This window comes from Lissotriton vulgaris, chromosome 7, assembly GCF_964263255.1.
Source record: "Lissotriton vulgaris chromosome 7, aLisVul1.2, whole genome shotgun sequence".
Taxonomy (NCBI): domain Eukaryota; kingdom Metazoa; phylum Chordata; class Amphibia; order Caudata; family Salamandridae; genus Lissotriton; species Lissotriton vulgaris.
The window spans coordinates 1389114559-1389140357 of NC_141695.1; the positions used below are offsets into that span (position 1 = coordinate 1389114559).

General features: G+C 44.1%; 11 non-coding genes across 11 annotated transcripts; 9 read left to right on the forward strand and 2 right to left on the reverse strand.

Moving 5' to 3' along the window:
• Positions 1–7856: 7856 nt before the first annotated feature.
• Positions 7857–7929, reverse strand: TRNAR-ACG (transfer RNA arginine (anticodon ACG)). Its single transcript has one exon. It is a non-coding gene; the product is annotated as a tRNA-Arg (tRNA).
• A 714-nt stretch (positions 7930–8643) lies between these two features.
• On the forward strand, positions 8644–8750 carry LOC147703777 (U6 spliceosomal RNA). The gene has a single exon (XR_015298439.1). It is a non-coding gene; the product is annotated as a U6 spliceosomal RNA (small nuclear RNA).
• A 1797-nt stretch (positions 8751–10547) lies between these two features.
• LOC147703778 (U6 spliceosomal RNA) lies at positions 10548–10654 on the forward strand. Its single transcript, XR_015298210.1, has one exon. It is a non-coding gene; the product is annotated as a U6 spliceosomal RNA (small nuclear RNA).
• Positions 10655–12450: 1796 nt separating this feature from the next.
• LOC147703779 (U6 spliceosomal RNA) lies at positions 12451–12557 on the forward strand. Its single transcript, XR_015298211.1, has one exon. It is a non-coding gene; the product is annotated as a U6 spliceosomal RNA (small nuclear RNA).
• A 1789-nt stretch (positions 12558–14346) lies between these two features.
• On the forward strand, positions 14347–14453 carry LOC147703780 (U6 spliceosomal RNA). The gene has a single exon (XR_015299062.1). It is a non-coding gene; the product is annotated as a U6 spliceosomal RNA (small nuclear RNA).
• Positions 14454–16251: 1798 nt separating this feature from the next.
• On the forward strand, positions 16252–16358 carry LOC147703781 (U6 spliceosomal RNA). The gene has a single exon (XR_015299073.1). It is a non-coding gene; the product is annotated as a U6 spliceosomal RNA (small nuclear RNA).
• Positions 16359–17369: 1011 nt separating this feature from the next.
• TRNAR-ACG (transfer RNA arginine (anticodon ACG)) lies at positions 17370–17442 on the reverse strand. Its single transcript has one exon. It is a non-coding gene; the product is annotated as a tRNA-Arg (tRNA).
• A 712-nt stretch (positions 17443–18154) lies between these two features.
• On the forward strand, positions 18155–18261 carry LOC147703783 (U6 spliceosomal RNA). The gene has a single exon (XR_015298374.1). It is a non-coding gene; the product is annotated as a U6 spliceosomal RNA (small nuclear RNA).
• Positions 18262–20057: 1796 nt separating this feature from the next.
• On the forward strand, positions 20058–20164 carry LOC147703784 (U6 spliceosomal RNA). The gene has a single exon (XR_015299084.1). It is a non-coding gene; the product is annotated as a U6 spliceosomal RNA (small nuclear RNA).
• Positions 20165–21960: 1796 nt separating this feature from the next.
• LOC147703785 (U6 spliceosomal RNA) lies at positions 21961–22067 on the forward strand. Its single transcript, XR_015298239.1, has one exon. It is a non-coding gene; the product is annotated as a U6 spliceosomal RNA (small nuclear RNA).
• A 1796-nt stretch (positions 22068–23863) lies between these two features.
• LOC147703786 (U6 spliceosomal RNA) lies at positions 23864–23970 on the forward strand. Its single transcript, XR_015298375.1, has one exon. It is a non-coding gene; the product is annotated as a U6 spliceosomal RNA (small nuclear RNA).
• Positions 23971–25799: the final 1829 nt, after the last annotated feature.

Here is a 25799-nt window from a genome sequence, read left to right on the forward strand (position 1 = left end):
CAATGATGTCTTGAGAGAATTTTTGGACAGAGTGGCGGTGGTTTACATGGATGACATTTTTATTTTCTCAGATTGCATAGAAAATCATGTTCAACATGTACGTTCAATCTTACAAAAATTGTGGGAGAACCAATTATATGTGAAACTGGAGAAATGTTCATTCCATGTCGAGCAATTGGAGTTTTTGGGTTTTATGTTGTCGGCAGAAGGTGTGGCAATGGATCCTTCCAAAGTTCAAGCTATTCAGGATTGGTCGTCTCCCAGAAACGTGAAGGAGATCCAAAGCTTCATTGGCTTTGCCAATTTCTACAGAAGGTTTATCCCAGATTTTTCTGCTAAGGTGCATCCAATCACTCAACTGTTGAGGAAAGGGAAAATCTTTTTGGGGTCAGAAGAAGCTTAAGAGGCATTTCAATTTCTTAAAAAGGCTTTCGTCTCTGCTCCAATTTTGATGCATCCGGATACAGATCAGGCATTTTTTGTTGAGACAGATGCTTCCGATTTTGCTACTGGAGGAATTTTGTCTCAAAGAAATAAAACGACCGGACAACTTCACCCGGTGGCTTTCCGCTTCAGGAAACTATCTGAAACCGAATTCAACTATACAATAGCGGATAAAGAATTGCTTGCAGTCAAGGAAGCCTTTCAGGACTGGCGCCACTACTTGTTGGGCGCGAAACATCAAGTAACTGTGTACATGGATCATCGGAATTTGCAATTTTTAAAGTCAGCCAACACTCTTACTCCTCGACAGCTTAGATGGTCTCTTTACTTTTCTGAATTCGATTTTGTGATCACGTTTAAGCCAGGCGCTAAGAACGGGAAAGCAGATGCATTATCCAGAATGAATCAATCAGATGAACTAAGAACTCCTGCTGAGGAATCCATCATTCCTTTGGAAAAAATTGTTGGGGCTATTTGTCTGGAAGATTTTGCTAAGGAGATTCGTGAACATTGTCCTATTCAGGAGCTTGAACGATGGGCTGCGGATGATAATCGAAAGACAATCAGGGACGCACCACCATACTTTGAAGAGACCTTATACCTTCCTACTGCAACTTTGCAACAGAAGGCACTTGAAGGGTGTCATGACAATTTGTTGGCTGGACACAAGGGCGTCAAGAAGACCTTGAACTTGTTACAAATACATTTTTGGTGGCCTAACATGGCTGCTCAGGTAGGGCAGTATGTCGCAACCTGTGAGTTATGTATTAAAAAGCAAACCATCTAGACAGGTGCCACAAGGTCTTTTGCAGCTGTTACCCAATGCCCCAGGTCCATGGCACACTGTGTCCTTGGATTTAATCGTAGACCTTCCACTTAGCCATGGGTACACTGCCATTTTGGTTTTGGTAGATACCTTCTCCAAAATGAGTCAATTTGTTCCTGTAGAATCAGTACCGACTGCTCCGCAGTTGGTCAAACTATTTAATCAACATGTAATTCGATCCCATGGAATACCGCAGGTGATAATTTCAGACAGAGGTGCTCAGTTTGCGTCCAAATTCTGGAGGAGTTACATGCATAGTTTGGGTGTTGACGCACGATTTTCGACCAGTATCCATCCTGAGACCGATGGGCAGACTGAACGAGTGAACCAGGATTTGGAACAGTATTTGAGACTATATTTACTGGAACAGGAGGGAAGCTGGTCGGATTTGTTGTGGTCGGCGGAATTTGCATATAGCAATGCGGTACATGCATCTACAGGATTTACCCCGTTTTACTTGAATTATGGTCGTCATCCTAACCTTATGATGGGTAAATGTGATAACAAGGTTCCCACTGTGTCAGATTGGATTTCAGAAGTTCAAAGATCCTATCAAAAGGCTCAAGTTAATTTGTCCAAGGCTTAAATCTCGTACAAGAAACAGGCAGATAAAAAAAGACGAGTGGGTGTCAGTTTTGCAGTGGGGGATCAGGTTTGGTTGTCCACTAAACATTTAAGGCTAAAAGGTAATAGGAAGTTTCAGCCACGGTTCATTGGGCCTTTTAAAGTGATTAAGCTAATAAACCCAGTAGTGGTCAAATTGCAGCTTCCGAAAAAATTGAAGATTCACTCAGCTTTTCACATTTCTTTGCTGAAAAAGAACCTTCCCAATGTAAGACTCAAAAGTAAACCTATGTCAGTAAGAGTAGATTCTGAAGAAGAGTATGAAGTTAGTCAAATTTTTGACTCTAAAATCTCTAGAAATAAACTGTATTATTTGGTGGAGTGAAAGGGATACGGTCCAGAGGAGAGATCGTGGGAACCCGCCACCAATGTACATGCACACAGATTGACAAAAAAATTCCATAAGACTTATTTGGGAGAACCCCCTTTGAAAGGGGATACTGTCAGGACTATGATTACAGTAGTAGGAAACAGCCGTAGATTGACAACTAAGAGTAGTGTTGTTAAGGTGAAAACATATTCCTGTTGGAAGAACAGACACATTATCTCTATGATTATGCTCAAGCAGTGTATTCAGTTATTACGAGACCCTCCACAAAAGATGGCGGCAGCAGTGGGCTCGACACGCATAGGAGCGAGCAGTCTAGTGTCCAAAGCCTCGCGACTTCGGAAACGCTCAATGCGTGCGAGTTCCGTTTGAACTACGCACTTCAACTGACTTCGTGAGGAGGCAAGTTGGCTTTCCTTGTGTTCGTAGGTAATTCTGTTTTGACATTGACTTTCAGTTCTTCAGAAATTAAATTACAGTTTTCGGAGTATTCAGTGGTGGCAAAGGTACCAATATATCGCATGCGCAACGTGGGAGTCAACCGAGAAACGAAGGTGTTTGCTGCAGAGCCGTCAGGTTTGCTACAGTGTCGCCAGTCAGCGCGTCTTCATATGGTACCGTTCAATATAATTTGTAAATCCAGGAAGAGTCCAGTTTGCTGTCAGAGAAGTGAAGACAAAGCATACGAACTATCTAGGTTATATTCCCTTAAGGTGTTGCGAACTTTACAGAGAAAATACTGAAGGCTTCAGTTATTTCCAGTTTGAGAAACCTACACAATCCTTGTACAGTTTATAAAAATAGGTTCACCATTTAATAAGAGACTCTAACGGGTAAGCTAGTATTAGCAGCAGCTTGATAGTGCAAATATAGTTTAGATCAACAGTATAACGACTAATTACCAGAGAGAAGCAATAGCCATGGTCGAAATGGTAAACTCTATGTAAAAGTCAATTTATTGTTAAAAAATCTCATATTAGGGTGTAGTTGTTTATCAGTTTTGTCTCCTATGCAGGAGTTGAGTGTACCCCAACCAGAGAAACCGTGGTACACAGACTAGCAGACTCCAAGACCACGAGGACTACAATACTCGAGCAAGGCTGTCTCTCTTTTTCACTCCACTTCCCCATTCCCAGTTATTGCCTAGAAGTCTTTCGGGCGGTGACTATGGTGGTGGGGCATTGGGAGCATCGTCGGCTTCGTTGGTTTTGGTGCCAGCGCTCATCTGACTTGGTTTGACAATCACGCAGAGAACTGCACAGTTGCAGTATTTTCAAACTTGGTCAAACTTTCACCTGACATTGTAGACCAATTTTTTGCGGGTCTGTCTGAAATAATGTTTTCTCCAGTCAACGAGAATAACTCTTAATAAAAACAATGAGCACACAGCGTTCCCTGAACTCTGAATTCGGCCTTCAGTTTTGATAAACAAAGTTACAGAAAATATTTGGAACTATTCTTCCCCTGAAAGCGAAAATATTTTTGAACATTTTTCAAAATATTTACTTTTTATTTTGGCACATGGTACTCTGCTTAAAGTAGAACTATTCTTAGAGAACAGAGCTTCTATTTTTAGGATACTAGAGACAATATTTTACCTCAGCCTCTAGCACATATACTGCATTTTTGTATAAATATGTGATGGAATGGTCTCGACCTTCTTTTCTGTATTCAGAGCCATTTCATGTGTAATTTTCGCAATTCATTCAGCGGATATATATATGCATTTATCTGAATGATGACACTGCTTGAAAAGCGTACAGTACCAACACTCATTTTCGTGTATTTACCATATACCATTTCAAATGCGAAATATGTATTTTGGGGTGGGTTGGAAAACACACATGCATCATTAAATGTTTACTATTGCTTAGTTTTTAGTAATGATGGACATTAATCCGTGGAGTGGGTGTTGTGTTTATATCTAGGACCTTAATTCAATATTCCCAATTTATGCCCTTGTGAGGTTATAATCAATAATATCCTGATAAAGGCATAAGAATCAGATCCATATTCAGTAATAGCCCATGCAGTCTAAAGCACAGCACGGCTACTCCTATCGACTCCTAGAAAGCACAACGCGTTCTTTAAACAAACCAAGCCTCCAGCAGCCCAGGAAAATCCCCCCTGCTTTTGTTTTGATTTGAACAAAAACTCCTGAAGTCCAGAAAGAACTGTTAGTTCTTAGTGATGTCTTATGTCCAACCTTACGTCAAACCCGGCACCTTCCAGGTATAAAATACCAACAGTTGCCTTAAGCAAACACACAGTGGTTTGGAGCAGAGAGGCCATCTACTTGCCCGAGAGCCCAGCTGATGGAAGAGCCCATGGAAGCCGCCACTCCCGTTTGACTCACTGAGAGAGACGCTGTCTTTTTCTCCAGCTGAGAAAATCCAGCTCCGGTGTTTCCAGCCTACTCTTGTGGGTGGCTGGGAGATCGAGTCCTGAGGAAAGAGATACCAGACCTCCCACATTCTATTACCAAGGTACGTAGCTGACTAAACCCTTAAGAGAATTCCTGGTGCAGATTCTTGGCAAAACTATCTTAACCAATCTAACTTAAACTGCTACTTACTCATCCCTTCCCACGTATTAGGCTTAGGTCAGGTACACCGGGGTAGGCTTAGTTAGAAGCACCAGTTGAGTACGTTAGTCAATGTATTTGTGTATGTATATATTTTATCCATTTTTAAGTATCATATGACTAAGAAACCATATCAATGCTTTTACAGTATTATTTCATAATACTACTTTTACTGTACGCACTTTACTTTAAGTATTGCAATTGTGGCAATCCATTTCTCTTGCATGAGAAAGAAGACTGCTCAATAAATAACACCTTTTATTGAAAACGCCTGTCTCTCTATTTCTCTGCACTCTGGTGAAACTAAGTATGCACTGTAGACTGAGTGAAATAGCTGTCTATTGTTTTCACACGACTCTAGAGATACACTCTTATTCTGAGGGAGCAAAGTTGTCATGTTTATGCGGTTGTCGGAAACTGAATCCCTTCTTGTCTGAGCCAGGGAAGTTCATCCCTCCCTATTCATTCAAGAAAGTTTCCAGTGACCTCTGAGCTAGCTGGCGCAAACCTAAATTAAGTTTAACATAGTCAGTAGAGACCTAGATGACCTCAGCCCTATGTCTACACTGCTGTTTATGTTATTCCAATGCGCAGAGCCTATTGGGAAAATAGGAACTACACTACAACCTCCTCCAACAATTTGGTAGGACCTCAAGCCTCAGAGTGAATTGGGACAAATCCTGTTTATATCACTTGACTGCGCTGTCAGCATGCAGTGGCCGGTTCTGCCCCACATTCCATTTCCTTGAAGATATGACACCATCAAATATTTGGGGATCTGTATGTATCACACCAGAAAGATCTGATAGGTGGCAATATAGGATGGACCCTATCTGCCATACGAACTTCTCTTCCGTTTTGGACGAAGTACCACTTTCCTCCTTTGGGTATATAGCGATCTCTAAGATGCTCCTACCCCCATGGCTGGTATACTTGTTTTCTTCCATTCCAGTTACAGGTTTTTAGAAGACTTTGCACATTACGGATAGCAGTGACATGGGGCTCTGGGAGACTTAGAGGGGTCGATCACTAATTTGTATGTTCCGCTCACAGAGGACTGCTTGGGCGCTCCAAACTATAAGCATTACTGTTTTCATGAGGGTTGCAAGGACGTGGTGGGAAGCTTACACAATCTTACGCTACAGACAGATCCCTCTGTGCTTAACATATGATGTGGGCAAATGGACAGAGGCTGTACATGGGAGTGGGGGGTGAATCCCAACTGATAAGATACTTTGCCCCTTTAAAGATTTGTTGGAAATTATGGTATACCACTATCAATCAATCAAAATACTTTATTCGATTTAAAAATTGTCAGTTGTCACCCACTTGGAACCACGCTGCAGGAGCGACGATATTCCCAACTCTCTACCCCGCACAGACTGCAGCCTGCCAGATATCAATCACAACCAACTACAGTCTGAGCCAGGGGAGAGGGAAGGGTAAAAAGAAACAAGGGGAAGAAGGCGGCTTCAATGGACCCAGTACGTCTCCAGCTCCCTTTAGTCTCGAGGGGAAGAAAGGATTGACCTCCCACCCTGCAGAGGAGAGAAGAGAGAAATGACAATATTCAACATCACCTTCATGCCCTTTCTCTCTGCGCATACCATAACATTATTCAACAACAACCCCTTCTTCTTTTCCTTACCCGATGAGGGATTCAGTAGTCCTTTGTCGGAGATTCCGTATTTTGTACCTGGAGTTGAGCCTCCCTCCGCAGACACAGTAACTCGTACTCAAAGTTCGATGAATTACGAGCAGAAGGGGAAAAAAGTCCTGAGACTAAAAAAAACCCTTAATGGTTGCTGCGTGATAAAGTTGAACACCCACTTCCCGTAAAACCCGAAAAACAGTGGCCACCAAACTCAAAAAACAAACACCGACTAACAGCTGGTCCGTGAAAGCATCCCAAAAACGCACAAGGATGCCGATAGAACCACAACACCCGGAAGTATCTTCTCCGACGTGTTTCTTCAGTCTGCACGCAGCCGCGCACAGACGCCAACGAATCCAAAAAGCAAGTCCAAAGTCAACTCGCTTTACCCAGCTTTCCGATGTCCGGATAAGTATCACAGTGAGCAGTCCATTTTCACTACGCACAGCGAAGCCTCGCTCTGCCTTCCAGAAAGGTCCATGAAAAATACACGGTGGGAAATCCAAAAGCTTAGATCGCGAAGGGCTCATTACAGGAAAAACAACGTGACCGTTTAGAAACCAAGCAAGGAATACCTAGCCTGGCTCCACTATATACCGTCACATGGGCTAGGGAGGAATAAGGGCGTGACCATCAGCATGCGCACAGAGAGAGGACTGAGGTTCCAGCCTACCTAATTCCCAACAAAAATAAAGTCATATATGTGACATCAAGAAATGATAATAAGTTATTACATTTACAAAGAGACAGATATAAATAGAGAAGTAAACTTATATAAAAACCTCGGAAGCCACTTCACTGAAGGCAACCTCAATCGTGCTGCTGTATTAACCCCATAAGAAATAATGATACATTATAACGTATTTCATGTCCTGGTAAAAATTGTAAATATAGAGAGGTCTTGGCCGATTGCGGCCGATCGGGGAAGAAGGTAGCAGTGCAAGATGCTCATGGGCCTTCTCTAATAATGGACCAACTTTCTCTCTCTATTCTTACCTGTGGTTCTGCCTGGCTACTGGGGCTACCAGTTGTAAGCCTGCAGCCCACAGGAAGTTGGTTTGTTCCTCTCACACATGTAAATGGGTAAGCATTCAAGTGCACACACCTGCCTACGTCCACAGACCCTCGCGCACACACACTTTTGTCAACAAGATTTTTTGTAATTAAGAGAATCAGGGACCCATGTTGAAATACAAAAGCAGCACACCACGTGACGGCCATCACATAGAGTCCAGCAGCAAATGGGAAACGTTTAACTAGCCGTGGTCCTATTACTTGCGCTCTACCGTTGAACAACTGCTGGATGAATCCTGCTGGAGAATATTGAATCTACAACAAGTCTGAGGTAAATAAGAATTCCACAGGAATATAATCAAACAGGGACCTACAACCCTTCCGAGCCAGATAGGAGTCGAACCTACAATCTTCTGATCCGTAGTCAGACGCGTTATCCATTGCGCCACTGGCCCTATGTAGACTCACGCATCCTTTTGTACTTAAGAGGGCTAGAAAGTGCGTGTGTGTGTGTGTGAAGGCACAAGAAAACCCATCTAACCTCCTGAAAGTCTGTACTGTGAGGTTTTCCTAAGTTGTACAAAGTACTTTAGGAGAAGGAAGGACCTAAAAGCTAGGCGAAATGGTCCTAGATCCAAGGAAATGTTTTGGAGCAGGCTCAGTTTCTTAAATAGTTTGCATTAACATAATCAGTTCCAGGTCTGTGTGGGGCTGAGCTTGAGAACTCCTTAGTAAGTAGGCGTTTACAACAATAAGGGGTTTAATATTACAACACAGGCGAAAATTCAGACACATTATCATAAGCTCACCTTGTCCAGGGACCCAAGCATGCTGCCTTTCCACTCTCAGAGCCCTTCACCTAACCTACTGTGCAGCTGTTTCACCTTTAATATCACTGTTCCACAGGCAGCGTGACGTCACAATGCTCCTTGTCTGTAGCCCGAACCATGAGCCTTTGCAAACCTGGCATAATCTACATACTTACGGTGTGTTTAGTCTTGGACCACAAATGCAGTGAAGAATAATGGATTGCTACTCTTCATACATTTTTGACCATTGGCTCAGATTTGAATGCGTACTGGCCATCTGATCATCTCTGCCAGGCTACCCTATGTCTAGAGACTGTAGATTTAGAGAGTTTATAAACATTGTCAGCTCATCAATAAAGTGTGCTCGCTTCGGCAGCACATATACTAAAATTGGAGCGATACAGAGAAGAATAGCATGGCCCCTGCGCAAGGATGACACGCAAATTCGTGAAGCGTTCCATATTTTTAACAGCTTTTAGGAGAGAAATCTTTTTTGTTTTCAAGACTAATTGAAAAAATAAAGCAGGTCCCAGTGCTGTCCCCGTAATATGTATTTTTCAATTAGTCTCTCCTCAACATTTTTAATGTATTTGCTTTGCAGTAAAGAAGGTGCGCTCTATGTTCAGCTGCATTTAGCAAGGAAGCCTGCAGGACTTCTGGGACTTTTCTTTCTCTTTTTTAGCCTCCTTGTCATTATTCTTCACCACCCCCAAATCTATACTGCTGCAGTGTTGTGTTGCTTTGTGGGAAGCAGGACAAAGAGAAGGGCAGGGCCTATGCAAATGAAGGCCTCAGGGATGTCTGGGAGTGCCTTTTTAGCAGTATTGTTAAAGTCCACCTTGCAACCGGATTGGTCGGGTAAGCTGAAAAACACCATGCCAGATTGGGCACCAGGTCTCTAGGCGCTTGGAGAACATATTGGGTCTACATCCCTCAGTTTCTGAGGTTCAAAAAATGTTCACCCTCTACCCTAATAGAGAGGTCTTGGCCGATTGCGGCTGATCGGGGAAGAAGGTAGCAGTGCAAGATGCTCATGGGCCTTCTCTAATAATGGACCAACTTTCTCTCTCTAGTCTTACCTGTGGTTCTGCCTGGCTACTGGGGCTACCAATTGTAAGCCAGCAGCCCACAAGGAGTTGGTTTGTTCCTCTCACACATGTAAATGGGTAAGCATTCAAGTGCACACACCTGCCTACGTCCACAGACCCTCGCGCACACACACTTTTGTCAACAAGATTTTTTGTAATTAAGAGAATCAGGGACCCATGTTGAAATACAAAAGCAGCACACCACGTGACGGCCATCACATAGAGTCCAGCAGCAAATGGGAAACGTTTAACTAGCCGTGGTCCTATTACTTGCGCTCTACCGTGGAACAACTGCTGGATGAATCCTGCTGGAGAATATTGAACCTACAACAAGTCTGAGGTAAATAAGAATTCCTCAGGAATATAATCAAACAGGGACCTACAACCCTTCCGAGCCAGATAGGAGTCGAACCTACAATCTTCTGATCCGTAGTCAGACACGTTATCCATTGCGCCACTGGCTCTATGTAGACTCACGCATCCTTTTGTCCTTAAGAGGGCTAGAAAGTGTGTGTGTGTGTGTGAAGGCACAAGGAAACCCATCTAACCTCCTGAAAGTCTGTACTGTGAGGTTTTCCAAAGTTGTACAAAGTACCTTAGGAGAAGGAAGGACCTAAAAGCTAGGCGAAATGGTCCTAGATCCAAGGAAATGTTTTAGATCAGGCTCAGTTTCTTAAATAGTTTGCATTAACATAATCAGTTCCAGGTCTGTGTGGGGCTGAGCTTGAGAACTCCTTAGTAAGTAGGCGTTTACAACAATAAGGGGTTTAATATTACAACACAGGCGAAAATTCAGACACATTATCATAGGCTCACCTTGTCCAGAGACCCAAGCATGCTGCCTTTCCACTCTCAGAGCCCTTCACCTAACCTACTGTGCAGCTGTTTCACCTTTAATATCACTGTTCCACAGGCAGCGTGACATCACAATGCTCCTTGTCTGTAGCCCGAACCATGAGCCTTTGCAAACCTGGCATAATCTACATACTTACGGTGTGTTTAGTCTTGGACCACAAATGCAGTGAAGAATAATGGATTGCTACTCTTCATACATTTTTGACCATTGGCTCAGATTTGAATGCGTACTGGCCATCTGAGCATCTCTGCCAGGCCACCCTATGTCTAGAGACTGTAGATTTAGAGAGTTTATAAACATTGTCAGCTCATCAATAAAGTGTGCTCGCTTCCGCAGCACATATACTAAAATTGGAACGATACAGAGAAGATTAGCATGGCCCCTGCGCAAGGATGACACGCAAATTCGTGAAGCGTTCCATATTTTTAACAGCTTTTAGGAGAGAAATCTTTTTTGTTTTCAAGACTAATTGAAAAAATAAAGCAGGTCCCAGTGCTGTCCCCGTAATATGTATTTTTCAATTAGTCTCTCCTCAACATTTTTAATGTATTTGCTTTGCAGTAAAGAAGGTGCGCTCTATGTTCAGCTGCATTTAGCAAGGAAGCCTGCAGGACTTCTGGGACTTTTCTTTCTCTTTTTTAGCCTCCCTGTCATTATTCTTCATCACCCCCAAATCTATACTGCTGCAGTGTTGCGTTGCTTTGTGGGAAGCAGGACAAAGAGAAGGGCAGGGCCTATGCAAATGAAGGCCTCAGGGATGTCTTGGAGTGCCTTTTTAGCAGTATTGTTAAAGTCCACCTTGCAACCAGATTGGTCGGGTAAGCTGAAAAACACCATGCCAGATTGGGCACCAGGTCTCTAGGCTCTTGGAGGACATATTGGGTCTACATCCCTCAGTTTCTGAGGTCAAAGAAATGTTCACCCTCTACCCTAATAGAGAGGTCTTGGCCGATTGCGGCCGATCGGGGAAGAAGGTAGCAGTGCAAGATGCTCATGGGCCTTCTCTAATAATGGATCAACTTTCTCTCTCTATTCTTACCTGTGGTCCTGCCTGGCTACTGGGGCTACCAGTTGTAAGCCAGCAGCCCACAAGGAGTTGGTTTGTTCATTCACACATGTAAATGGGTAAGCATTCAAGTGCACACACCTGCCTACGTCCACAGACCCTCGCGCACACACACTTTTGTCAACAAGATTTTTTGTAATTAAGAGAATCAGGGACCCATGTTGAAATACAAAAGCAGCACACCACGTGACGGCCATCACATAGAGTCCAGCAGCAAATGGGAAACGTTTAACTAGCCGTGGTCCTATTACTTGCGCTCTACCGTGGAACAACTGCTGGATGAATCCTGCTGGAGAATATTGAACCTACAACAAGTCTGAGGTAAATAAGAATTCCTCAGGAATATAATCAAACAGGGACCTACAACCCTTCCGAGCCAGATAGGAGTCGAACCTACAATCTTCTGATCCGTAGTCAGACACGTTATCCATTGCGCCACTGGCTCTATGTAGACTCACGCATCCTTTTGTCCTTAAGAGGGCTAGAAAGTGTGTGTGTGTGTGTGAAGGCACAAGGAAACCCATCTAACCTCCTGAAAGTCTGTACTGTGAGGTTTTCCAAAGTTGTACAAAGTACCTTAGGAGAAGGAAGGACCTAAAAGCTAGGCGAAATGGTCCTAGATCCAAGGAAATGTTTTAGATCAGGCTCAGTTTCTTAAATAGTTTGCATTAACATAATCAGTTCCAGGTCTGTGTGGGGCTGAGCTTGAGAACTCCTTAGTAAGTAGGCGTTTACAACAATAAGGGGTTTAATATTACAACACAGGCGAAAATTCAGACACATTATCATAGGCTCACCTTGTCCAGAGACCCAAGCATGCTGCCTTTCCACTCTCAGAGCCCTTCACCTAACCTACTGTGCAGCTGTTTCACCTTTAATATCACTGTTCCACAGGCAGCGTGACGTCACAATGCTCCTTGTCTGTAGCCCGAACCATGAGCCTTTGCAAACCTGGCATAATCTACATACTTACGGTGTGTTTAGTCTTGGACCACAAATGCAGTGAAGAATAATGGATTGCTACTCTTCATACATTTTTGACCATTGGCTCAGATTTGAATGCGTACTGGCCATCTGAGCATCTCTGCCAGGCCACCCTATGTCTAGAGACTGTAGATTTAGAGAGTTTATAAACATTGTCAGCTCATCAATAAAGTGTGCTCGCTTCCGCAGCACATATACTAAAATTGGAACGATACAGAGAAGATTAGCATGGCCCCTGCGCAAGGATGACACGCAAATTCGTGAAGCGTTCCATATTTTTAACAGCTTTTAGGAGAGAAATCTTTTTTGTTTTCAAGACTAATTGAAAAAATAAAGCAGGTCCCAGTGCTGTCCCCGTAATATGTATTTTTCAATTAGTCTCTCCTCAACATTTTTAATGTATTTGCTTTGCAGTAAAGAAGGTGCGCTCTATGTTCAGCTGCATTTAGCAAGGAAGCCTGCAGGACTTCTGGGACTTTTCTTTCTCTTTTTTAGCCTCCCTGTCATTATTCTTCATCACCCCCAAATCTATACTGCTGCAGTGTTGCGTTGCTTTGTGGGAAGCAGGACAAAGAGAAGGGCAGGGCCTATGCAAATGAAGGCCTCAGGGATGTCTTGGAGTGCCTTTTTAGCAGTATTGTTAAAGTCCACCTTGCAACCAGATTGGTCGGGTAAGCTGAAAAACACCATGCCAGATTGGGCACCAGGTCTCTAGGCTCTTGGAGGACATATTGGGTCTACATCCCTCAGTTTCTGAGGTCAAAGAAATGTTCACCCTCTACCCTAATAGAGAGGTCTTGGCCGATTGCGGCCGATCGGGGAAGAAGGTAGCAGTGCAAGATGCTCATGGGCCTTCTCTAATAATGGATCAACTTTCTCTCTCTATTCTTACCTGTGGTCCTTCCTGGCTACTGGGGCTACCAGTTGTAAGCCAGCAGCCCACAAGGAGTTGGTTTGTTCATTCACACATGTAAATGGGTAAGCATTCAAGTGCACACACCTGCCTACGTCCACAGACCCTCGCGCACACACACTTTTGTCAACAAGATTTTTTGTAATTAAGAGAATCAGGGACCCATGTTGAAATACAAAAGCAGCACACCACGTGACGGCCATCACATAGAGTCCAGCAGCAAATGGGAAACGTTTAACTAGCCGTGGTCCTATTACTTGCGCTCCACCGTGGAACAACTGCTGGATGAATCCTGCTGGAGAATATTGAACCTACAACAAGTCTGAGGTAAATAAGAATTCCACAGGAATATAATCAAACAGGGACCTACAACCCTTCCGAGCCAGATAGGAGTCGAACCTACAATCTTCTGATCCGTAGTCAGATGCGTTATCCATTGCGCCACTGGCCCTATGTAGACTCACGCATCCTTTTGTCCTTAAGAGGGCTAGAAAGTGTGAGTGTGAAGGCACAAGGAAACCCATCTAACCTCCTGAAAGTCTGTACTGTGAGGTTTTCCTAAGTTGTACAAAGTACTTTAGGAGAAGGAAGGACCTAAAAGCTAGGCGAAATGGTCCTAGATCCAAGGAAATGTTTTAGATCATGCTCAGTTTCTTAAATAGTTTGCATTAACATAATCAGTTCCAGGTCTGTGTGGGGCTGAGCTTGAGAACTCCTTAGTAAGTAGGCGTTTACAACAATAAGGGGTTTAATATTACAACACAGGCGAAAATTCAGACACATTATCATAGGCTCACCTTGTCCAGAGACCCAAGCATGCTGCCTTTCCACTCTCAGAGCCCTTCACCTAACCTACTGTGCAGCTGTTTCACCTTTAATATCACTGCTCCACAGGCAGCGTGACGTCACAATGCTCCTTGTCTGTAGCCCGAACCATGAGCCTATGCAAACCTGGCATAGTCTACATACTTACGGTGTGTTTAGTCTTGGACCACAAATGCAGTGAAGAATAATGGATTGCTACTCTTCATACATTTTGACCATTGGCTCAGATTTGAATGCGTACTGGCCATCTGAGCATCTCTGCCAGGCCACCCTATGTCTAGAGACTGTAGATTTAGAGAGTTTATAAACATTGTCAGCTCATCAATAAAGTGTGCTCGCTTCGGCAGCACATATACTAAAATTGGAACGATACAGAGAAGATTAGCATGGCCCCTGCGCAAGGATGACACGCAAATTCGTGAAGCGTTCCATATTTTTAACAGCTTTTAGGAGAGAAATCTTTTTTGTTTTCAAGACTAATTGAAAAAATAAAGCAGGTCCCAGTGCTGTCCCCGTAATATGTATTTTTCAATTAGTCTTTCCTCAACATTTTTAATGTATTTGCTTTGCAGTAAAGAAGGTGCGCTCTATGTTCAGCTGCATTTAGCAAGGAAGCCTGCAGGACTTCTGGGACTTTTCTTTCTCTTTTTTAGCCTCCCTGTCATTATTCTTCACCACCCCCAAATCTATACTGCTGCAGTGTTGCGTTGCTTTGTGGGAAGCAGGACAAAGAGAAGGGCAGGGCCTATGCAAATGAAGGCCTCAGGGATGTCTGGGAGTGCCTTTTTAGCAGTATTGTTAAAGTCCACCTTGCAACCGGATTGGTCGGGTAAGCTGAAAAACACCATGCCAGATTGGGCACCAGGTCTCTAGGCGCTTGGAGGACATATTGGGTCTACATCCCTCAGTTTCTGAGGTCCCAGAAATGTTCACCCTCTACCCTAATAGAGAGGTCTTGGCCGATTGCGGCCGATCGGGGAAGAAGGTAGCAGTGCAAGATGCTCATGGGCCTTCTCTAATAATGGACCAACTTTCTCTCTCTATTCTTACCTGTGGTTCTGCCTGGCTACTGGGGCTACCAGTTGTAAGCCAGCAGCCCACAAGGAGTTGGTTTGTTCATTCACACGTGTAAATGGGTAAGCATTCAATTGCACACACCTGCCTACGTCCACAGACCTTCGCGCACACACACTTTTGTCAACAAGATTTTTTGTAATTAAGAGAATCAGGGACCCATGTTGAAATACAAAAGCAGCACACCACGTGATGGCCATCACATAGAGTCCAGCAGCAAATGGGAAACGTTTAACTAGCCGTGGTCCTATTACTTGCGCTCTACCGTGGAACAACTGCTGGATGAATCCTGCTGGAGAATATTGAACCTACAACAAGTCTGAGGTAAATAAGAATTCCATAGGAATATAATCAAACAGGGACCTACAACCCTTCCGAGCCAGATAGGAGTCGAACCTACAATCTTCAGATCCGTAGTCAGACGCGTTATCCATTGCGCCACTGGCCCTATGTAGACTCACGCATCCTTTTGTCCTTAAGAGGGCTAGAAAGTGTGTGTGTGTGTGTGTGAAGGCACAAGGAAACCCATCTAACCTCCTGAAAGTCTGTACTGTGAGGTTTTCCTAAGTTGTACAAAGTACTTTAGGAGAAGGAAGGACCTAAAAGCTAGGCGAAATGGTCCTAGATCCAAGGAAATGTTTTAGATCAGGCTCAGTTTCTTAAATAGTTTGCATTAACATAATCAGTTCCAGGTCTGTGTGGGGCTGAGCTTGAGCACTCCTTAGTAAGTAGGCGTTTACAACAATAAGGGGTTTAATATTACAACACAGGCGAAAATTCAGACACATTATCATAGGCTCACCTTGTCCAGAGACCCAAGCATGCTGCCTTTCCACTCTCAGAGCCCTTCACCTAACCTACTGTGCAGCTGTTTCACCTTTAATATCACTGTTCCACAGGCAGCGTGACGTCACAATGCTCCTTGTCTGTAGCCCGAACCATGAGCCTTTGCAAACCCGGCATAATCTACATACTTACGGTGTGTTTAGTCTTGGACCACAAATGCAGTGAAGAATAATGGATTGCTACTCTTCATACATTTTTGACCATTGGCTCAGATTTGAATGCGTTCTGGCCATCTGATCATCTCTGCCAGGCTACCCTATGTCTAGAGACTGTAGATTTAGAGAGTTTATAAACATTGTCAGCTCATCAATAAAGTGTGCTCGCTTCGGCAGCACATATACTAAAATTGGAACGATACAGAGAAGATTAGCATGGCCCCTGCGCAAGGATGACACGCAAATTCGTGAAGCGTTCCATATTTTTAACAGCTTTTAGGAGAGAAATCTTTTTTGTTTTCAAGACTAAACGAAAAAATAAAGCAGGTCCCAGTGCTGTCCCCGTAATATGTATTTTTCAATTAGTCTCTCCTCAACATTTTTAATGTATTTGCTTTGCAGTAAAGAAGGTGCGCTCTATGTTCAGCTGCATTTAGCAAGGAAGCCTGCAGGACTTCTGGGACTTTTCTTTCTCTTTTTTAGCCTCCTTGTCATTATTCTTCACCACCCCCAAATCTATACTGCTGCAGTGTTGCGTTGCTTTGTGGGAAGCAGGACAAAGAGAAGGGCAGGGCCTATGCAAATGAAGGCCTCAGGGATGTCTGGAAGTGCGTTTTTAGCAGTATTGTTAAAGTCCACCTTGCAACCGGATTGGTCGGGTAAGCTGAAAAACACCATGCCAGATTGGGCACCAGGTCTCTAGGCGCTTGGAGGACATATTGGGTCTACATCCCTCAGTTTCTGAGGTCCAAGAAATGTTCACCCTCTACCCTAATAGACAGGTCTTGGCCGATTGCGGCCGATCTGGGAAGAAGGTAGCAGTGCAAGATGCTCATGGGCCTTCTCTAATAATGGACCAACTTTCTCTCTCTATTCTTACCTGTGGTTCTGCCTGGCTACTGGGGCTACCAGTTGTAAGCCAGCAGCCCACAAGGAGTTGGTTTGTTCATTCACACATGTAAATGGGTAAGCATTCAAGTGCACACACCTGCCTACGTCCACAGCCCCTCGCGCACACACACTTTTGTCAACAAGATTTTTTGTAATTAAGAGAATCAGGGACCCATGTTGAAATACAAAAGCAGCACACCACGTGACGGCCATCACATAGAGTCCAGCAGCAAATGGGAAACGTTTAACTAGCCGTGGTCCTATTACTTGCGCTCTACCGTGGAACAACTGCTGGATGAATCCTGCTGGAGAATATTGAACCTACAACAAGTCTGAGGTAAATAAGAATTCCACAGGAATATAATCAAACAGGGACCTACAACCCTTCCGAGCCAGATAGGAGTCGAACCTACAATCTTCTGATCCGTAGTCAGACGCGTTATCCATTGCGCCACTGGCCCTATGTAGACTCACGCATCCTTTTGTCCTTAAGAGGGCTAGAAAGTGTGTGTGTGTGTGTGAAGGCACAAGGAAACCCATCTAACCTTCTGAAAGTCTGTACTGTGAGGTTTTCCTAAGTTGTACAAAGTACTTTAGGAGAAGGAAGGACCTAAAAGCTAGGCGAAATGGTCCTAGATCCAAGGAAATGTTTTAGATCAGGCTCAGTTTCTTAAATAGTTTGCATTAACATAATCAGTTCCAGGTCTGTGTGGGGCTGAGCTTGAGAACTCCTTAGTAAGTAGGCGTTTACAACAATAAGGGGTTTAATATTACAACACAGGCGAACATTCAGACACATTATTATAAGCTCACCTTGTCCAGGGACCCAAGCATGCTGCCTTTCCACTCTCAGAGCCCTTCACCTAACCTACTGTGCAGCTGTTTCACCTTTAATATCACTGTTCCACAGGCAGCGTGTCGTCACAATGCTCCTTGTCTGTAGCCCGAACCATGAGCCTTTGCAAACCTGGCATATTCTACATACTTACGGTGTGTTTAGTCTTGGACCACAAATGCAGTGAAGAATAATGGATTGCTACTCTTCATACATTTTTGACCATTGGCTCAGATTTGAATGCGTACTGGCCATCTGATCATCTCTGCCAGGCTACCCTATGTCTAGAGACTGTAGATTTAGAGAGTTTATAAACATTGTCAGCTCATCAATAAAGTGTGCTCGCTTCGGCAGCACATATACTAAAATTGGAACGATACATAGAAGATTAGCATGGCCCCTGCGCAAGGATGACACGCAAAATCGTGAAGCGTTCCATATTTTTAACAGCTTTTAGGAGAGAAATCTTTTTTGTTTTTAAGACTAATTGAAAAAATAAAGCAGGTCCCAGTGCTGTCCCCGTAATATGTATTTTTCAATTAGTCTCTCCTCAACATTTTTAATGTATTTGCTTTGCAGTAAAGAAGGTGCGCTCTATGTTCAGCTGCATTTAGCAAGGAAGCCTGCAGGACTTCTGGGACTTTTCTTTCTCTTTTTTAGCCTCCTTGTCATTATTCTTCACCACCGCCAAATCTATACTGCTGCAGTGTTGCGTTGCTTTGTGGGAAGCAGGACAAAGAGAAGGGCAGGGCCTATGCAAATGAAGGCCTCAGGGATGTCTGGGAGTGCCTTTTTAGCAGTATTGTTAAAGTCCACCTTGCAACCGGATTGCTCGGGTAAGCTGAAAAACACCATGCCAGATTGGGCACCAGGCCTCTAGGCGCTTGGAGGACATATTGGGTCTACATCCCTCAGTTTCTGAGGTCCAAGAAATGTTCACCCTCTACCCTAATAGAGAGGTCTTGGCCGATTGCGGCCGATCGGGGAGGAAGGTAGCAGTGCAAGATGCTCATGGGCCATCTCTAATAATGGACCAACTTTCTCTCTCTATTCTTACCTGTGGTTCTGCCTGGCTACTGGGGCTACCAGTTGTAAGCTAGCAGCCCACAAGGAGTTGGTTTGTTCATTCACACATGTAAATGGGTAAGCATTCAATTGCACACACCTGCCTACGTCCACAGACCTTCGCGCACACACACTTTTGTCAACAAGATTTTTTGTAATTAAGAGAATCAGGGACCCATGTTGAAATACAAAAGCAGCACACCACGTGACGGCCATCACATAGAGTCCAGCAGCAAATGGGAAACGTTTAACTAGCCGTGGTCCTATTACTTGCGCTCTACCGTGGAACAACTGCTGGATGAATCCTGCTGGAGAATATTGAACCTACAACAAGTCTGAGGTAAATAAGAATTCCATAGGAATATAATCAAACAGGGACCTACAACCCTTCCAAGCCAGATAGGAGTCGAACCTACAATCTTCAGATCCGTAGTCAGACGCGTTATCCATTGCGCCACTGGCCCTATGTAGACTCACGCATCCTTTTGTCCTTAAGAGGGCTAGAAAGTGCGTGTGTGTGTGTGAAGGCACAAGGAAACCCATCTAACCTCCTGAAAGTCTGTACTGTGAGGTTTTCCTAAGTTGTACAAAGTACTTTAGGAGAAGGAAGGACCTAAAAGCTAGGCGAAATGGTCCTAGATCCAAGGAAATGTTTTAGATCAGGCTCAGTTTCTTAAATAGTTTGCATTAACATAATCAGTTCCAGGTCTGTGTGGGGCTGAGCTTGAGAACTTCTTAGTAAGTAGGCGTTTACAACAATAAGGGGTTTAATATTACAACACAGGCGAAAATTCAGACACATTATCATAAGCTCACCTTGTCCAGGGACCCAAGCATGCTGCCTTTCCACTCTCAGAGCCCTTCACCTAACCTACTGTGCAGCTGTTTCACCTTTAATATCACTGTTCCACAGGCAGCGTGACGTCACAATGCTCCTTGTCTGTAGCCCGAACCATGAGCCTTTGCAAACCCGGCATAATCTACATACTTACGGTGTGTTTAGTCTTGGACCACAAATGCAGTGAAGAATAATGGATTGCTACTCTTCATACATATTTGACCATTGGCTCAGATTTGAATGCGTACTGGCCATCTGATCATCTCTGCCAGGCTACCCTATGTCTAGAGACTGTAGATTTAGAGCGTTTATAAACATTGTCAGCTCATCAATAAAGTGTGCTCGCTTCGGCAGCACATATACTAAAATTGGAACGATACAGAGAAGATTAGCATGGCCCCTGCGCAAGGATGACACGCAAATTCGTGAAGCGTTCCATATTTTTAACAGCTTTTAGGAGAGAAATCTTTTTTGTTTTCAAGACTAATTGAAAAAATAAAGCAGGTCCCAGTGCTGTCCCCGTAATATGTATTTTTAAATTAGTCTCTCCTCAACATTTTTAATGTATTTGCTTTGCAGTAAAGAAGGTGCGCTCTATGTTCAGCTGCATTTAGCAAGGAAGCCTGCAGGACTTCTGGGACTTTTCTTTCTCTTTTTTAGCCTCCTTGTCATTATTCTTCACCACCCCCAAATCTATACTGCTGCAGTGTTGCGTTGCTTTGTGGGAAGCAGGACAAAGAGAAGGGCAGGGCCTATGCAAATGAAGGCCTCAGGGATGTCTGGGAGTGCCTTTTTAGCAGTATTGTTAAAGTCCACCTTGCAACCGGATTGGTCGGGTAAGCTGAAAAACACCATGCCAGATTGGGCACCAGGTCTCTAGGCGCTTGGAGGACATATTGGGTCTACATCCCTCAGTTTCTGAGGTCCAAGAAATGTTCACCCTCTACCCTAATAGAGAGGTCTTGGCCGATTGCGGCCGATCGGGGAAGAAGGTAGCAGTGCAAGATGCTCATGGGCCTTCTCTAATAATGGACCAACTTTCTCTCTCTATTCTTACCTGTGGTTCTGCCTGGCTACTGGGGCTACCAGTTGTAAGCCAGCAGCCCACAAGGAGTTGGTTTGTTCATTCACACATGTAAATGCGTAAGCATTCAAGTGCACACACCTGCCTACGTCCACAGACCCTCGCGCACACACACTTTTGTCAACAAGATTTTTTGTAATTAAGAGAATCAGGGACCCATATTGAAATACAAAAGCAGCACACCACGTGACGGCCATCACATAGAGTCCAGCAGCAAATGGGAAACGTTTAACTAGCCGTGGTCCTATTACTTGCGCTCTACCGTGGAACAACTGCTGGATGAATCCTGCTGGAGAATATTGAACCTACAACAAGTCTGAGGTAAATAAGAATTCCACAGGAATATAATCAAACAGGGACCTACAACCCTTCCGAGCCAGATAGGAGTCGAACCTACAATCTTCTAATCCGTAGTCAGACGCGTTATCCACTGCGCCACTGGCCCTATGTAGACTCACTCATCCTTTTGTCCTTAAGAGGGCTAGAAAGTGCGTGTGTGTGTGTGAAGGCACAAGGAAACCCATCTAACCTCCTGAAAGTCTGTACTGTGAGGTTTTCCTAAGTTGTACAAAGTACTTTAGGAGAAGGAAGGACCTAAAAGCTAGGCGAAATGGTCCTAGATCCAAGGAAATGTTTTAGATCAGGCTCAGTTTCTTAAATAGTTTGCATTAACATAATCAGTTCCAGGTCTGTGTGGGGCTGAGCTTGAGAACTCCTTAGTAAGTAGGCGTTTACAACAATAAGGGGTTTAATATTACAACACAGGCGAAAATTCAGACACATTATCATAAGCTCACCTTGTCCAGGGACCCAAGCATGCTGCCTTTCCACTCTCAGAGCCCTTCACCTAACCTACTGTGCAGCTGTTTCACCTTTAATATCACTGTTCCACAGGCAGCGTGACGTCACAATGCTCCTTGTCTGTAGCCCGAACCATGAGCCTTTGCAAACCCGGCATAATCTACATACTTACGGTGTGTTTAGTCTTGGACCACAAATGCAGTGAAGAATAATGGATTGCTACTCTTCATACATATTTGACCATTGGCTCAGATTTGAATGCGTACTGGCCATCTGATCATCTCTGCCAGGCTACCCTATGTCTAGAGACTGTAGATTTAGAGAGTTTATAAACATTGTCAGCTCATCAATAAAGTGTGCTCGCTTCGGCAGCACATATACTAAAATTGGAACAATACAGAGAAGATTAGCATGGCCCCTGCGCAAGGATGACACGCAAATTCGTGAAGCGTTCCATATTTTTAACAGCTTTTAGGAGAGAAATCTTTTTTGTTTTCAAGACTAATTGAAAAAATAAAGCAGGTCCCAGTGCTGTCCCCGTAATATGTATTTTTAAATTAGTCTCTCCTCAACATTTTTAATGTATTTGCTTTGCAGTAAAGAAGGTGCGCTCTATGTTCAGCTGCATTTAGCAAGGAAGCCTGCAGGACTTCTGGGACTTTTCTTTCTCTTTTTTAGCCTCCCTGTCATTATTCTTCACCACCCCCAAATCTATACTGCTGCAGTGTTGCGTTGCTTTGTGGGAAGCAGGACAAAGAGAAGGGCAGGGCCTATGCAAATGAAGGCCTCAGGGATGTCTGGGAGTGCCTTTTTAGCAGTATTGTTAAAGTCCACCTTGCAACCGGATTGGTCGGGTAAGCTGAAAAACACCATGCCAGATTGGGCACCAGGTCTCTAGGCGCTTGGAGGACATATTGGGTCTACATCCCTCAGTTTCTGAGGTCCAAGAAATGTTCACCCTCTACCCTAATAGACAGGTCTTGGCCGATTGCGGCCGATCGGGGAAGAAGGTAGCAGTGCAAGATGCTCATGGGCCTTCTCTAATAATGGACCAACTTTCTCTCTCTATTCTTACCTGTGGTTCTGCCTGGCTACTGGGGCTACCAGTTGTAAGCCAGCAGCCCACAAGGAGTTGGTTTGTTCATTCACACATGTAAATGGGTAAGCATTCAAGTGCACACACCTGCCTACGTCCACAGCCCCTCGCGCACACACACTTTTGTCAACAAGATTTTTTGTAATTAAGAGAATCAGGGACCCATGTTGAAATACAAAAGCAGCACACCACGTGACGGCCATCACATAGAGTCCAGCAGCAAATGGGAAACGTTTAACTAGCCGTGGTCCTATTACTTGCGCTCTACCGTGGAACAACTGCTGGATGAATCCTGCTGGAGAATATTGAACCTACAACAAGTCTGAGGTAAATAAGAATTCCACAGGAATATAATCAAACAGGGACCTACAACCCTTCCGAGCCAGATAGGAGTCGAACCTACAATCTTCTGATCTGTAGTCAGACACTTTATCCATTGCGCCACTGGCCCTATGTAGACTCACGCATCCTTTTGTCCTTAAGAGGGCTAGAAAGTGTGTGTGTGTGTGTGAAGGCACAAGGAAACCCATCTAACCTTCTGAAAGTCTGTACTGTGAGGTTTTCCTAAGTTGTACAAAGTACTTTAGGAGAAGGAAGGACCTAAAAGCTAGGCGAAATGGTCCTAGATCCAAGGAAATGTTTTAGATCAGGCTCAGTTTCTTAAATAGTTTGCATTAACATAATCAGTTCCAGGTCTGTGTGGGGCTGAGCTTGAGAACTCCTTAGTAAGTAGGCGTTTACAACAATAAGGGGTTTAATATTACAACACAGGCGAACATTCAGACACATTATTATAAGCTCACCTTGTCCAGGGACCCAAGCATGCTGCCTTTCCACTCTCAGAGCCCTTCACCTAACCTACTGTGCAGCTGTTTCACCTTTAATATCACTGTTCCACAGGCAGCGTGTCGTCACAATGCTCCTTGTCTGTAGCCCGAACCATGAGCCTTTGCAAACCTGGCATATTCTACATACTTACGGTGTGTTTAGTCTTGGACCACAAATGCAGTGAAGAATAATGGATTGCTACTCTTCATACATTTTTGACCATTGGCTCAGATTTGAATGCGTACTGGCCATCTGATCATCTCTGCCAGGCTACCCTATGTCTAGAGACTGTAGATTTAGAGAGTTTATAAACATTGTCAGCTCATCAATAAAGTGTGCTCGCTTCGGCAGCACATATACTAAAATTGGAACGATACATAGAAGATTAGCATGGCCCCTGCGCAAGGATGACACGCAAAATCGTGAAGCGTTCCATATTTTTAACAGCTTTTAGGATAGAAATCTTTTTTGTTTTCAAGACTAATTGAAAAAATAAAGCAGGTCCCAGTGCTGTCCCCGTAATATGTATTTTTCAATTAGTCTCTCCTCAACATTTTTAATGTATTTGCTTTGCAGTAAAGAAGGTGCGCTCTATGTTCAGCTGCATTTAGCAAGGAAGCCTGCAGGACTTCTGGGACTTTTCTTTCTCTTTTTTAGCCTCCTTGTCATTATTCTTCACCACCCCCAAATCTATACTGCTGCAGTGTTGCGTTGCTTTGTGGGAAGCAGGACAAAGAGAAGGGCAGGGCCTATGCAAATGAAGGCCTCAGGGATGTCTGGGAGTGCCTTTTTAGCAGTATTGTTAAAGTCCACCTTGCAACCGGATTGCTCGGGTAAGCTGAAAAACACCATGCCAGATTGGGCACCAGGCCTCTAGGCGCTTGGAGGACATATTGGGTCTACATCCCTCAGTTTCTGAGGTCCAAGAAATGTTCACCCTCTACCCTAATAGAGAGGTCTTGGCCGATTGCGGCCGATCGGGGAGGAAGGTAGCAGTGCAAGATGCTCATGGGCCTTCTCTAATAATGGACCAACTTTCTCTCTCTATTCTTACCTGTGGTTCTGCCTGGCTACTGGGGCTACCAGTTGTAAGCTAGCAGCCCACAAGGAGTTGGTTTGTTCATTCACACATGTAAATGGGTAAGCATTCAATTGCACACACCTGCCTACGTCCACAGACCTTCGCGCACACACACTTTTGTCAACAAGATTTTTTGTAATTAAGAGAATCAGGGACCCATGTTGAAATACAAAAGCAGCACACCACGTGACGGCCATCACATAGAGTCCAGCAGCAAATGGGAAACGTTTAACTAGCCGTGGTCCTATTACTTGCGCTCTACCGTGGAACAACTGCTGGATGAATCCTGCTGGAGAATATTGAACCTACAACAAGTCTGAGGTAAATAAGAATTCCATAGGAATATAATCAAACAGGGACCTACAACCCTTCCGAGCCAGATAGGAGTCGAACCTACAATCTTCAGATCCGTAGTCAGACGCGTTATCCATTGCGCCACTGGCCCTATGTAGACTCACGCATCCTTTTGTCCTTAAGAGGGCTAGAAAGTGTGTGTGTGTGTGTGAAGGCACAAGGAAACCCATCTAACCTCCTGAAAGTCTGTACTGTGAGGTTTTCCTAAGTTGTACAAAGTACTTTAGGAGAAGGAAGGACCTAAAAGCTAGGCGAAATGGTCCTAGATCCAAGGAAATGTTTTAGATCAGGCTCAGTTTCTTAAATAGTTTGCATTAACATAATCAGTTCCAGGTCTGTGTGGGGCTGAGCTTGAGAACTCCTTAGTAAGTAGGCGTTTACAACAATAAGGGGTTTAATATTACAACACAGGCGAAAATTCAGACACATTATCATAGGCTCACCTTGTCCAGAGACCCAAGCATGCTGCCTTTCCACTCTCAGAGCCCTTCACCTAACCTACTGTGCAGCTGTTTCACCTTTAATATCACTGTTCCACAGGCAGCGTGACGTCACAATGCTCCTTGTCTGTAGCCCGAACCATGAGCCTTTGCAAATCTGGCATAATCTACATACTTACGGTGTGTTTAGTCTTGGACCACAAATGCAGTGAAGAATAATGGATTGCTACTCTTCATACATTTTTGACCATTGGCTCAGATTTGAATGCGTACTGGCCATCTGAGCATCTCTGCCAGGCCACCCTATGTATAGAGACTGTAGATTTAGAGAGTTTATAAACATTGTCAGCTCATCAATAAAGTGTGCTCGCTTCGGCAGCACATATACTAAAATTG